Raw genomic sequence first — 15,650 nt, forward strand, 5'->3', positions numbered from 1 at the left:
TTCTTGGAGAGAACCATTTGTCGTCTCCTCGCCTTGGGTTCCTCCTTCCTTGCATAGAAAAAAAAATATGGCTTTGATAACTTAGTGTATGCTATACAAAGGACTCACTTCAGTAATGTGACATTTTGGGAACGTGCTCCCTCCCATGATTCAAGGGGTTCAGCCTCTCCCCACCCCTCTCAAAAAAAATCAAATATTGGGAAGATTTACATGGAGTTTTCGAGGTGAGTTAATGTAGTTACTCCAAAACTCTCCCAATATATATAATTTTCCAACAGAGATTCCTAGAGGGGTCAGCCCCTTTCCCTTAAATGAAATATCTCAGAAACAGTAAAAAGATGGCAGATGTAGTTTTGATATCTTAGTACATGTTGTCCAAACGACTGTTATCCGTAAAAAGCAATATTTGGCGAGCGTGATCCCCAAATTATTCTTTTCGGGGTCAGCTTCCCTCCCCAAAATAAAAACGATCTGACGTGGAGGTCAGCGAGCACAAGGATGTCAACGAAATCGGCATGCATATCGCAGGACTGTGTATGCAGTGTCCATGTTTCGATGAATGCACAGAAAGAAACTGCACAACCACTATATTATTATTATTATTATTATTATTATTATTATTCTGTTATTAGCATCATCATGATTAAATTTTTCATGCATATGGCACGTTAACCTATTTACCATGATGACGGTATATATTCTTTTTAAAATTCCTTCTGTCTCCATGCAAGATTTGACAGTTTGCAAAGGAAATAACGCTTCATAAAAACACCTGCACTAAAACCATCACACCAGTCCTGTATGAAACATACTTGGTATGTATGCAGCATGGGCGGTGGGTATGAACGCCGACTGTGGCGTAGCTAACGGGGGGCCAGGCGGTTACCGTTTGGAAACTTTCCCCGGGCCCCCAGTAGAGGGGGGCGGGGCGGGCATATGGACCCTTCAGTTTTAATTTATTCAATAATATACTGCATAATAATTAGCAAAATTAAATCTACAAAAAAGAAAAAAAAGAAGAAACACGGTATCGGGCTAGGTGTTTGTAGGTTTATAGATTTTTCTTATGATTTGCTAGTTTTTTCTCACTTTTCTGGGGATTTTACTATGAATCTTCCATATATACTTGCCTGAGTGATAATTTTAGACATTTACATTATAAATAGTGTTATGCCCGGGAAAACTTAACCCAATGAATGGTAGTGCAAATTACAATACTTTACATCCATTCTAAGCGAACGACATTTAAACACTTTTTTCATTCCTCCCAGCACCTTTCCTACTTCATTTATTCTAAACTTCACTTCTGCATCTATTCTTCCATCCACAGCAACATGTGACCCTAGATATTTAAAACAATCTACCTCCTCAAGCAACTCACCATTCAAAACTATATTCATCCTCCTACCATCTATCTACTAGTGGCTACCGTGGTTTGGGGAGACTTGAAGAAGTTCTTGATTTACCTGCTAGTAACAGATTGTTCATTAACAGTCAGATGAAGTCTAATGTTTTCATTATTTATTTTATTTATTGAGTTGATTACAGTGTTTTAATTATTGTTTACTTATTCGCTATACGGATATAAAGGCAATGATAATAATATAATAATAATAATAATAATAATAATAATCATAATAATAATGGGTTCTGTAAATTCTGCATCAAACCCACCAGATTTGGGGGAGCCCCCCCGGGCTCCCAAATGTCTAGCTACGTCTCAGAGCGCCAATGTGATGACATGTAGATGTGTGCGGCACTTGGAAAGAATGGTGGGCCTCAGGTTTATAGACTGCAAAGTCTATAAACGGAGAGAGAGAGAGAGAGAGAGAGAGAGAGAGAGAGAGATTATAGTCGTCTAGTAATTTATGGTGTTGCTGCAAGACGCAGAGACAACAACTTCCACATACCGATAAGTCCAAACATTTAGCGAGAGAAAATATATAGCAGTAATGTTAAAACTTTAGGACCTCTGTAGCGACAACCTGGATCTTTCCGTGTTTATATAGCCAGTGTAGTACTGCTTTAGAGTTGGCTTAGTGACATTTATTAATTTGGACTAGCAACTATGTGCGCGGATAAGTGCAATACTCCTCTCTCTCTCTCTCTCTCTCTCTCTCTCTCTCTCTCTCTCTCTCTCTCTCTCTCTCTCTCTCTCTCTCTCTCTCTCTCTCAGTCAAGCGCTAAGGCTTCACAAAAGCAGGATTATTGTCAGAACTCAAGGCTCTGAGACTATAGCCATCTTACTCACTCCTTCAATGTAACTCCCTAGCAAGATATCGATTGATCTGACTGAAATGCATTCCACGTTCTGATTTATCTGTGTGTCTTTGTCTACATATCCGTGTGTGCAGCCCCTTCCCCCCCAGCGCATATATATATATATATATATATATATATATATATACAGCCCAATGAAATTAAATAATTCCTAGATCCTATAGTATGCCGTCAGTAAATTCGGGCTGGCCTTTGCGTTCGCTTATGCACATTTAATAAAAGCACTGCAAGGGTGGTTTCTACGACGACGGAGGCAACATGACGACGATAATGATGATGATGATGACTATTAACCAATATACTAACCTCTTGATGAGTGTCACGGGGTTTTTGAATTAAATTCAATTATTAAATGATAATGTTCAATAATACTGAAGAGCAGGGACAATGAATTGTCTTGCTAAATCAAGCAATGATTATGCCGGCCCGCTTCGCCGACTCACTCAGAACGAGAATTTATAAACTTTCTCAACAGTACACTATCTATCTATCTATCTATATACCTAGGCTGCTTCCCCCAAGGAAAGGGAGGTAGCCGAGACAGGACGACTCACTCTCCATTTACTCATCCATTCAAACACATTCATTCGCATCTTAGCCCCAAAGGGGAGAACGGACAGATCCTCACCGCATCACACCGCACAAGGGTCAACTGCGCAATGCAAGCAGTGACATCCACAGCAGGGCCCGACAGCAGAACTGGTTTACCCCTGCCACATCATAACAGACCCATCCCCTTACCCGCACCTGACCAGACTAGCTGATCAGACCAAATGCGGGAGAATATCCCCTCAGGGCTGCGTCATCACTTATTCATTCACAATTTCTCTCCATTTATTTCTGTCACGCACAGCCACTCTTCCTTGCTCAACAGACATCCCTCTCGCATCCAGCGCTCTCTTCACACTGTCCATCCATCCTATTCGTGGTCTTCCTCTCAGTCTTACACCTCTCACATCAGATCTAGTTATCTTTTTCACCAATCGCTCATTATCCATTCTCTCCATATGCCCAAACCATTGCAACACCCTCTGCTCAACTCTACCAGCCATCTCCCGAACAACTCCAGTTCTCCTTCGCACTTCATCATTTCGCACTCGATCCATACGCGTCACTCCACACATACTCCTCAGACATCTCATCTCCATTACATTCAAACTTTTCCTCTCTGCTACACCCATATTCCATGTTTCAGCCTCATATAACGCAGTCGGTACCACAACACCCTCATACAGCCTTCTCTTTACATCCATTCTAAGCGAACGACATTTAAACACTTTTTTCATTCCTCCCAGCACCTTTCCTACTTCATTTATTCTAAACTTCACTTCTGCATCTATTCTTCCATCCACAGCAACATGTGACCCTAGATATTTAAAACAATCTACCTCCTCAAGCAACTCACCATTCAAAACTATATTCATCCTCCTACCATCTATCAACCTCGTACACTTCATCACTTTACTCTTATTCTCATTTACTTTCAATTTCCTCCTTTCACACACCCTTCCAAACTCCTCTACCAACTGTCTCAATTTCTCCTCTGAATCAGTCACCAGTGCAGTATCATCTGCAAACAGCAGCTGCTTCAGATTCCACTCTCCTCCATCAACATTACACAGCAGAGACTAATTACTCACAATTGCTGTTTATTAGTACTGTTAGCCTCTGGAGAAAGTTACTTCACCCTTGACAATAAATAACTAATACTATTAATAATATCAGGTTCTTGCGGATGCGTTAACTCCTAGAAGGCACAACGGATTTTAAGCTTAATACAACAAGACTGGCCTAAGTACCATTTATGAATAGCAAAGCGTTTATGCAAGCTAGGAGCTATAAGGGAAATAAGCTTAATTGTGGAGAAATGAAACACGAGTTTACATTACATTAAGCTCAAAGAAAAAGAACTGTTAAATTTATTAATTACAAAGGAACAAATTCAATGTTACATTTCAAAATGAATTCAAATAAAGAGATCGCACTCACTCACTCAAAAGCTAAATTCTTAAACCTAGGGAAACAACATACGGCGCAGCCAGCCAGCATGTGAGGAAACAGCACACTTAACTAAACTCTTAAGTCTAGGAAAAGAAAAGAAAATACTGGTCAATGTAGCGTATCACCAAAGCAGGGTGGGAGCCTGGAGAACTGTAGTCTAGTGCAGTGGTTCTCAAACTTTTCCGTCTAACGAAACCCCTTTGCTTTTGCTGGTACTTGGGGGAACCCCCTACGACCCCCTCACCCAATATAGGTGGAAACCAACCCCCTTATAGGTGGGACCCCCCTCAACAAACACACACACACACACACACACACACACACACACACACACACACACACACACACACACACGCGCGCGCGACTATATAAAAATGCAGTTTATTACGTACTCAGCATCAAAATTCTTACCTTATTTAATGTGATGGGTGAGCTTGTTTCTGGGATCAGAGACCATCAAAATCTGGAACTATGTTTGTTAACTGCAGACGCATATCAGGTGCCGCATCCAACTTGCTTCAATATTTGTTTTTGGTTGCAATATAGTGAGAGAAAGCTGCTTCACACATGTATGTTGTTGCAAAGTTCATAAGATGTTTCAATGCTCGTTTTGCTCATTCCGGGTACTCATGCAATAGGTTTGCCCAGAAAGGAAGGAGAGAGTCCTTGTTGTATTTAGTTTTCAAAGTAAGGTCAGTGGCAATGTCAATTAGCTGTTCTTTTTCAGTCACCGACAGATTCTGCTTCATCACATTATCTGCATCCATGAATGGGTTGCGTAGCCATGTCAGAGGGTCTGACTGCTTTGGAAAATACTCTCGTAGATTATCTTTTAATTGCTGTAGGTGCAGAATCATGCAGTCTCTTGTACCGTCAGCCAGTTCTAAGGAGTTTTCGTTCAGGAATGCATGGCAATTTGGCAAACACTCGGTCTGGTTTTTCTTTACACAGCCGATCCAGAACTCAATCTTAAGAAGAAAGGACTCAATTCTGTCCTGAACATTCAAAATGTTGATATTAGAACCTTGTAATGATAAGCTCATTTAATTTCAAAAATATATCTGCAAGATAGGCCACCTTACATACCCAGACTTCATCAATGAAATGGGTTGACAAAGAAGACTTGTGCTCTCTGAGAAATGCTTCAATCTCATTTCTCAATTCATACACACGTGAAAGAATTTTACCGCGAGAGAGCCAACGCACCTCTGTATGTAGCAGCAGAGTTCTGTGAATGGACCCCATCTCCTGACACAATGAGGCAAACACTCGAGAATGAAGAGGCCTAGCCTTGATGAAAGTTACTACCTTGACTACTTCATTAAGTGTCTCTTTTAGATCACTTGGCATCTTTTTCACAGCTAGCGCCTCTCTATGAAGGCAGCAGTGTCTATGCTCCACAGCAGGTGCAATGTTTTTTATGAGACCAATAACACCCTTTACTGGGCCTGTCATTGCCTTTGCACCATCAGTGCAGACAGCTATGCAAAGGTCCCACCTAAGATCATTTTTGGTGAAGAAAGTGTCCAAGATCTTAAATATGTCCTCACCTCTTGTTGTCATTCCGATAGCTTGGCACAACAGCAGATCTTCGTGCACAGACTCATCTGAAACATATCGTACAAACACAAGGAGGACAGCTAGACCTGCAACGTCAGTAGATTCATCAAGTTGAATGGTGAAGCCCACAGGACTAGTTTTTATGCGATTTATTAACACTGTTTCACAATTTTCTGCCATCTCTTTGATTCGGCGTGATACGGTGTCATTTGATACAGTGTCAAGAATCTTGCTATGTTTCTCTCCTAACATACAGTAAATCACATCTTTCATGCACGGTTTCAGTAAAGATTCTGCAGTCGTATGAGCTTCACCAGCCTTAGCAATGTGGTAACTTACGTGATATGAGGCTTTAAGTGCATTTCTATTGTGTTGGTAAGCAAATTTCTTGATGGAAGCAATATTCCCTTTTAACTGATCTCGTTTTCTTATGAAATAATCACTGTGTTTGTTAACTAGCTGTGAGTGTTTGGGTTCAAGGTGCCTCCTCAATTTTGCAGGATTCAAACTACTATTAGCCAAAACTTGATTACATTCAACACATTGTCCATCAAGAGCATTTTCATCTCCAACTGACATGAAGCCAAATTTTATGTAACTGTCATCAAATTTGCGCTTCTTCGAATATCCGGTACCTGATTTAGCTCTTGATTCTTGTGTCACAGAAGTAGAGGTATGTGGTTCATGCAGGGATTCTGTTACATCACTAATTCCACCTGTCTGTTCAACACGCTCACTACACTCAGTAGAATTAGTAGATGTATTGTGTGTATCACCTTGCACCTTCGGCCGTAAGTTGTGGTATTTCAACCAGTTTTCCATCTTAGAACTTTAATACTACAGTTAACAACACAAATGCAGCAAAACAAACACGTCATGAGGCCTGGCGCGACAATACTGGCTAACGGCAGTGGAGTGGGTGGGACTGGGACGCATACAAATGCCCAATGTACCTGTACACTTCACGTACAGAGTCTCTCTCTCTCTCTCTCTCTCTCTCTCTCTCCTCAAATGCAAAATATTTCATCACTTTCATATTATCCATTCATGTTCAAATAAATATTATTATATATATATATATATATATATATATATATATATATATATATATATATATATATATTGTTTGCGACGGAACCCTTGAAAGACCTTCAAGGAATCCTGGGGTTCCGCGGAACACAGTTTGAGAACCACTGGTCTAGTGGAGTCTGGGTGCTAGATGACCTGTCTCACTCTCACTACTGGAGCACAGAACCTCACTCCGTCGCGACAGACAAAAGACTATTTCAAATACGATGCATGTGGTAGGATATTGTACAGGCCAGCGGAAGAAGGCGTGGCCAACAGTTGAGGCAAGCAAGGACGAACAATAAACAAACAATAATATCGCTAAGTAGAGCACTTAATGACGTGCATTAGATCGGTCACTTTTGAAACAATGACGAATGTTTTGAAAAGTATACCACCGAAATGGAGAGAGAAACGGTTAACTGAACGATACACAGTGAGTTTTCCACTAATAGTTCGTGGTTTCTCACAAAAGGAAAATGTTGGAAATTTGATTCGTGACATTACGCCCCTGCAAAATGAAATTTTTTCCTTATGGGAAAAAATTTGTGGATATATATATATATATATGTACACATCCTAACTCAGTCACACAAGATTCACACTGTGGTGTGTGTGCTATCCTGCTACAGGAGAAAATCACTATCGCCAATAAGCGTAAAAACCTCGTATTTATGTTAATAGAGGCAAGCTTGAGGGAAAAAACTCCCTGATGACGGTGAAAATCCTGTACTCAGGTCAAACTGAGCGAAAGTTCGCTACATTTACACTGATAACTAATTATTGTGTAGCGTGGTGTATGTGATACACGGTGTAGGTGTGACAGTTGTAGTGTAACTGTACCTACGTGTAAAATGACATAGTAAATATTAATAATATGGCGATGACGAAGGCAGAGGAGAAGAGGTGGCAGCATGCGGCAGACGATCAGCTGGCCCGCACAGCAAAACTGCTACACCCATCGCTGTACCTGCATAATCAATTAAGGTGGAGCATCAAAAGTGTCAGTGAGACAAAAATTCTTATTACATTACAATTACTCTCTCTGCCTAGCAATCAGTACATGCTACGAAAGATACGTTCTAGCTGAAAAATACGAGTGACAGCCTAAGCTTCGTACATTCGAGGTCGCCATTAATTTATTAGGTACATTATTAACCAGGAAACATAGTCCCTGGACGCCGTTGGTCTCGAGGACTCGTGTAGTTTACCGGTTAAACTTAACTCTACACATACAATTAGTGTTGGCAAGTTGAGAATCCCTCTGCAAACTCGGGCTCGTGTGTCCGCAGACACAGCCTCGAACTGCACACGGGTTCTCAACCTCTGCCTTAACCTAGTACCTATATTAATATCGGGAAGCTGAGAATCCCTGTGCAAACTCGGGCTCGTGTGTCCACAGACACAGCCTCAAGTCGCCTCTGCGGGGTTCTCTCTTGAACTTCCCCCTTAACCTACAGTACTTATATTAAAATCGGGGAGCTGAGAATTCTTGTGCAAACTCGGGTTCATGTGTCCGCAGACACAGCCTCGAGTCGCCTCTGTGGGGTTCTCTCTCGAACTTCCCGCTTAACCTACAGTACTTATATTAATATCGGGGAGCTGAGAATCCTTGTGCAAACTCGGGCTCGTGTTTCCGCAGACACAGCCTCGAGTTGCCTCTGCAGGTTCTCGACTTCCCTTAACTTACGGTACATAATATGTATGTACAGGCCCTGGACATGATGTGTCCTGTGGGGCCAATGGGCGAGACGTCAGGTCTGCACCCACTTTACCACTACCCTGTCTCTCAACTGACTCAGAGATTACAGGTGTGGTTACAAACGGCACAGGAAAGACATGTCCCTGATTGGTGTTACATGGACACACATTGCAGGAACGCACAAAACTATCTATGTCTCGTCCCATCCCTGGCCAGAAAAAGTCAGCTTGGATACGGCCCTTGGTCTTCCTTTTGCCCAGGTGACCTCCTGAGGCTGAACAATGACCCCATTCTGACACTGCTTGGCAGTACTTGGTGGGAACAACAAACTGCAGTTGAACCTCGCCCTCGGGTGTTCGTGACTCACGGTAGAGCCGTCCTTGTTTGCGAAGGAACTTGGCTCGACCTCCCCGTGAATACTTTATCACTCTACCCTTTTGTTTGTTCCGCACGGCAGCAAGTGTCGGGTCAGAATGTTGTTCTTGAACAACAAGTTGGCTACACATCAGATCTTGTGGCGATTCAATGGTCACTAGGGTGACACAGTCTGGAGCCTCAGCCATGGCTTGTGTTACTGTAGCCGAAGTCTGAGTAGCGTCATTTTCGGTGCAACTATCCCTGACACCGGAAATATTGCCTATGATTAGGTCAAAGAAAGGTTCTGGCATGACAACTGTGAGTGTCGTACCAGTATTAAATGGAGATGCCACCTGGATACATGCCTCAGGGAACAATCTCACTGATTCATCAATAAGGTTTGCATGGATCTGTCGACCTCTGTACTGCTCAGGCCGAACTAAACTCTGCTTGACAGAGCAACCTGAGGATCCATTATCTCTTAGGACCTTCACAGGAATGTCTCCCACATACCCTGGCTGAACAAGGAGGGTACTGTCACCTGTGGGAGGGCCTGTGGAAGAAGCAGCTAGCCACTCATGAGGCTGCTGAATAATTGATGCGGCAAACATGGTGCCCTGAGAATTTGATACTTGAGGGGTCGTACTCACTGCCTGTGGAGATGGAACATTGGCCATCTGTGGAGGGGGGTTCACTGTCACTGTGGGACTAGTGAACTGTGGGGGAGTACCCGTACTGGTAGGGACGTGACCACTGTGCTGCTGCTGAGGAATGAAGGCTGCGTTTGCTTCCTGCCTCCTATTCATTTGATCTGGTGGTGAAAAGGACGGTCCCGATGGTCGGTTGCGTGGCTGATACTGCTGCTGGTTAGGGTACCTGTTGTACCTCTTCCACTCAGGTTTCTGAGTGTTTTGCCCCTGGTCCTTCCACTGCAGTTTTGGACCTTGGCCATTACTCTGAGAATGGCCTTGGTGCTGGGATTCAGTCTGAGACGGTTTCCCAGATTTATCAGGTTTTCTGTTCCAGGTATGCTGCTTGCGAGTTTGATACCCGTATGCAGTGAAATATGCGTCAGCCTTTTCCACCATTTGGCTGGCATCTTTCACCTGGCAGATCTTAAGCTGTGCTATGAGCTCAGCAGGCCACGACCTCTCTAGCTGGGTACGCAGCATAAGGTCAATTATCACCTCACGCATGGAAGGAGTTTCATCTTTCTCCATTCACTCATTTAAGTAAGCAGTGAGACGGTCGAAGAACTGAACAGCTGTCTCCTTGTCTTGGAGATGAGCTCGCATGAACTGAACTTTGGCGTCGTCTACTGTGAGACCATACGCCTTAATGAGTGCAGCTTTCATCATCTCATACGTGAGATTGTCTCCACGAATTCTGTGAAGAATATCGAGGGCAGGGCCCTCAAATAAACTAAGAAATTGGAGCTGCTTGGCTGCCTCATCCGTTTGATACATGTCTGCCATGTCCTCAAAACGAACTATGTATGAAGGAAGCTTGATGCGTGGGGTCGCCAGGACATGTGTAGGAAGAGAGCTAGTGGAGCTTGGGTTGGCTGCAGCAGATGTGCCTGAAGCCAAGGAATCTCGCTTGAGCTTCAAAACCTCAAGCTCATGTTTTTCTCGTGCCTCACGTTCGGCACGTTTATATTCAGGTTGTTCCCGCTCGTATTCGCGTTGTTCTCGCTCGTATTCGCGCTGTTCTCGTTCGTATTCGCGCTGTATCTTACGCTCTTCACGGGCGTCATTTTCGCGCTGCTGCTCCTGATTATGCCGTGAGAGTATGTACTCTTTAATTTCCTGAGGCTCGGTAAGCCCCATGTCTTTGGCTTCCTGTAAAAATACAGTGGTAGCCACGACGCTAATTTACTAAGCAAGCAGAAACGGAGTACTGACTGCTGCTTCGCAAACGAATGCTAATAAACACAAGTAAAGAATACAGACACAAGCTAGTGGTGACCAGTCTTATCTAGTTAACTGGAAAAGAATAAAGCAAAAATGCAAATGACTGGGAAGATTCAACAATTAACGCAATGGGTACGGCGACTTCCCAGGAGCGAATAAAATCGTCTGGCGTTACAAAAAATAAAGTACTAAATAGAGTTAAATACTCTATGAATTAATAAAGCAGAAATTCACTTGCTAAACCAACGGTAAACACCAGTAAGCTTGTGCCTATAAACTTTAATGATAAATACCTAAATATGAACGAGTGAGTATTATCTCGTGAATAGCTTTAGAGCTAGGAGTTAATATCCTGGAATGAGGTCACCAATTGTCATGGGGTTTTTAAAATAAATGCAATTATTAAATGATAATGTTCAGTAATACTGAAGAGCAGGGACAATGAATTGTCTTGCTAAATCAAGCAATGATTACTTTATGCCGGCCCGCTTTGCCGACTCACTCAGAACGAGAGTTTATAAACTTTCTCAACAGTACACAGCAGAGACTAATTACTCACAATTGCTGTTTATTAGTACTGTTAGCCTCTGGAGAAAGATACTTCACCTCTGACAATAAATAACTAATACTATTAATAATATCAGGTTCTTGCGGATGCGTTAACTCCTAGAAGGCACAACCGATTATAAGCTTAATACAACAAGACTGGCCTAAGTACCAGTTATGAATAGCAAAGCGTTTATGCAAGCTAGGAGCTATAAGGGAAATAAGCTTAACTGTGGAGAAATGAAACACGAGTTTACATTACATTAAGCTCAAAGAAAAAGAACTGTTAAATTTATTAATTACAAAGGAACAAATTCAACGTTACATTTCAAAATGAATTCAAATAAAGAGATCGCACTCACTCGCTCATTCAAAAGCTAAATTCTTAAACCTAGGGAAACAACATGCGGCGCAGCCGGCCGGCATGTGAGGAAACAGCACACTTAACTAAACTGCTAAGTCTAGGAAACGAAAAGAAAATACTGGTCAATGTAGCGTATCACCAAAGAAGGGTGGGAGCCTGGAGAACTGTAGTCTAGTGGAGTCTGGGTGCTAGATGACCTGTCTCACTCTCACTACTGGAGCACAGAACCTCACTCTGTCGCGACAGACAAAAGACTATTTCAGATACGATGCATGTGGTAGGATATTGTACAGGCCAGCGGAAGAAGGCGTGACCAACGGTTGAGGCAAGCAGGGGCGAACAATAAACAAACAATAATATCGCTCAGTAGAGTACTTAATGACGTACATTAGATCGGTCACTTTTGAAACAGTGACGAATGTTTTGAAAAGTATACCACCGAAATGGAGAGAGAAACGGTTAACTGAACGATACACAGTGAGTTTTCCACTAATAGTTCGTGGTTTCTCACAAAAGGAAAATGTCGCGAATTTGATTCGTGACAATGAGTGATTTCACTGTACTTCTCACCAGTGCATAATCAAAACATGCTGTACAGATGAGTAACTGACGAGGAATACAGTCAGATGTAGGGGTTGCCACTAAGTCGGATGGAAGGAGGAGACTGAGGAAGATGATTCTAGAGGGGAGGTGAATTTCAGGAGAATGAATAAATGTCGTGGCTTAACTCACCCTCTGTTTTGTGGGTAAATGACAATCACATACATTTCTTTATAGTTGTCCGACTCTGGGCACTGGCTAAATTGTCCGTTCTCTTTTGCCGAGCTGTCCTTCTTTGTGCTACTCACATTAGCATGCCACCACTTTGACACTAATACTGACTGTCTATAATGAATCTAATATACTATAGCAATAGCCGTGTGTGTGTGTGAGTGTGTGTGTGTGTGTGTGTGTTTTCGGCAATCGAAACTACACATTCAAATCGCACCAAAATTGGCACAAAAATCGCAAAAATATCGCAGCTGTGAAAAAACTCGGTCCCATCACGATTGAAAAATTTTACTATATTTAATGAGCGATCACGTTTTGACCAAAAAACTCTGCTCCCGAAGCCCGGCATAGGATCTCGGTAGAATATTTCGCCCAGAGGTAGAACTAAAATAAACTGTAGCAGTAGCCGTGTGTCTGTGTGTGTACTTCGGACTTGCGTTCGGACAACTTGGGTTCCATCCCCGAAGCTGCAAATAACACGATTAATTGGTTACCTGTAAAAAATCCAGCACATAAACGCAATAGCCCTCCGCAGGAGCAAGTGTGAGGGGACCAAAGGGCCCACGAGCATTTGTACATACTACTGTAGGGGTGTCTGATTCAGGACTGGGGCACTGGTATTAATGGGGGTATGTCAGTGGCATGTCGTTGGGTCTTGTGGAAGATCAGTGAAGGCTGTTAAAATGAAATGTTATTCACTGCCGTGTGACACAGGCTTGTTTTGCTACCTGTTAAACACAAACAGGTAAGCACATGCAAGCAGAGGCAGACATTTACTTTGCTTTTGCTAGTCGTTGATATATTAGCTCCCAGTGGGGGAGGAGGTGGTCAGCTGGTCTGGTATGTGGCTTGATCTACAGGAAAAGGTGTGAATTTGATCTCACGCTGGGGCAACGAACAATATGTGATTATATGAATGTCACTGAAACAGTTTGTTGATGTCAGTAAGATCCACTGATAGGTCATTTTAACACTTTCAGTAATACCATGACACGAGTCCTGAATGAGGTGGCCCTGGAATGCCTTCAACATACACGGTGGGTGTTAGCACCGAAATATTTTGTGAAAGGGTCTGGCACGTAGAAGGACAAGTGGAACTCAGGATACTGATTATCAAATCTGCACCAAGAGTCGAAGCAGTGTGAGAGAGAGAGAGAGAGAGAGAGAGAGAGAGATAGAGAGAGATAGAGAGAGAGAGAGAATTTTATGTCCATCAACATCTACACCGCTACAAGTCCAGACATTTAGCGACATTTCTGTAGCGGTAGTCTTCAGCTTTTCGTGTTTATAGGGATACAGTAGAGCACTTTTTGCGAGAAAGCTTAGAGACATTTGTGAATTTGGTGTAGTAACAATGTATGCAATAAGTGGAAGAGTTAGACACACACACACACACACACACACACACACACACACACACACACACACACACACACACACACACACACACACACACACAAACGCGCGCGCTCATGTTAAGATTAATGGGAGAACATGAGTTATGAGACAAACCTTATCTGACTCTGCCCTTGAAGTTACTTTCTCGCAAAGACTCGACAGATCTGAGATGCAACCCACCTTCTGATATAATTCTCTTTGTCAGTACCGATGTATCTGTCTGTCTATGTGCATGTCATTATGTATCTGCCTACCTACCTACCTATATGTCTAGCCATCTCACTGCCTCAAATTATTTCCCCGTAAGCCACCGATAGATTTATCTGAGACGGATTCCGCCTTCTGGTCTATCTATCTGTGTATCTGATGTATCTGACTATTTGTCATTCTGTCTGTCTGTCTACATATCCATGTGTACATGTCTGTCTGTCTGTCTGTCTGTCTGTCTCTGTCTGACTGTCTGTTTGTCTGTCTGTCTGTCTGTCTCCCTCTGTCTCTGTCTATGTCTGTCTGTCTGTCTGTCTGTCTGTCTGTCTCTGTCTCTGTCTGTCTGTTTGTCTGTCTGTCTGTCTCTCTCTCTCTCTCTCTCTCTCTCTCTCTCTCTCTCTCTCTCTCTCTCTCTCTCTCTCTCTCTCTCTCATTTCCCTGTCTATACTGTATATGCAGCTAAATATTTATCCCTTTATATGAGACTATATATGCATTTCCACTGTCACTACTAGAGGTCCATGCTAACCTGAGCAAAATCGTCTGGAGATAGCTTGAAGTATGAATAGACCCATTTCCTATTCCCCTCTACTGATGATTATATTCAGCTTAGGAGAGACCTTTACAACAGGAATGGTTTGATGCAAATGTCATTGTCGGTTTCACTACAAAACATTTGAATAAAATCGTCTGGAACTTACAATAAAAACAAAATGGGTACTCTTAGTAAAGATGCTAAAGAGGTGTATTTTTGTCAGTTCAGGAGACCCTTTAGCACTTTTTACTATAGTGGGCTTGCTATCATCTGAAAGAACCGGAACACTATACAAACTAAAAAATATTGTCGTGGGTCCATGAAAATAGATGAGTCTTAATTATGAGGGAGGAATGAGTCTCCTTGACTACTAAAGTAGGATGGGTTTTGTCTAACACAATGAGACGACTCCACAGACTTGAAAACCTTTTTCTTGCTGCATGAAATTAGATGAGCATTAATAACGATGCAAGATAGAGACTCTCTGGTCACTTGTCAGTTTAGTTATTTATTCTGATTACACGTGGCCAGCAGCTCAGCAGAAAGGGGCCACAGGTCTTTTGTTAGGTTAGAGTAAACGCGCTTCATTTTATCGTATTCTTTTTTTATATTATTATTACCATTATCATCATCATCAACATCACACCATAATCATCATCATCATCACTTATTATTATTATTAGTAGTAGTAGTAGTAGTAGTAGTAGTAGTAGTAGTAGTAGTAGTATTACCTTCGCCAAGGTTATGTTTTACCCAGTGTTGATTTGTTTGTCTGCTTGTTTGTCTGTTACCAGGATTACTCAAAAGGTTATGAACGGATTTTGATGAAATTTTGTGGAAGGGTGGACCATGGGCCAAGGAAGACATTGTTAAATTTCGGTCCGGATCCGGATCCAGATCCGTATCCTATATCCACGGATCCGGATCCGGATCCTTTATAATGGCAGA

Source organism: Coenobita brevimanus, chromosome 8 (genome assembly GCF_032717465.1).
Source record: "Coenobita brevimanus isolate Jiangsu-jjx chromosome 8, ASM3271746v2, whole genome shotgun sequence".
NCBI classification, from domain to species: domain Eukaryota; kingdom Metazoa; phylum Arthropoda; class Malacostraca; order Decapoda; family Coenobitidae; genus Coenobita; species Coenobita brevimanus.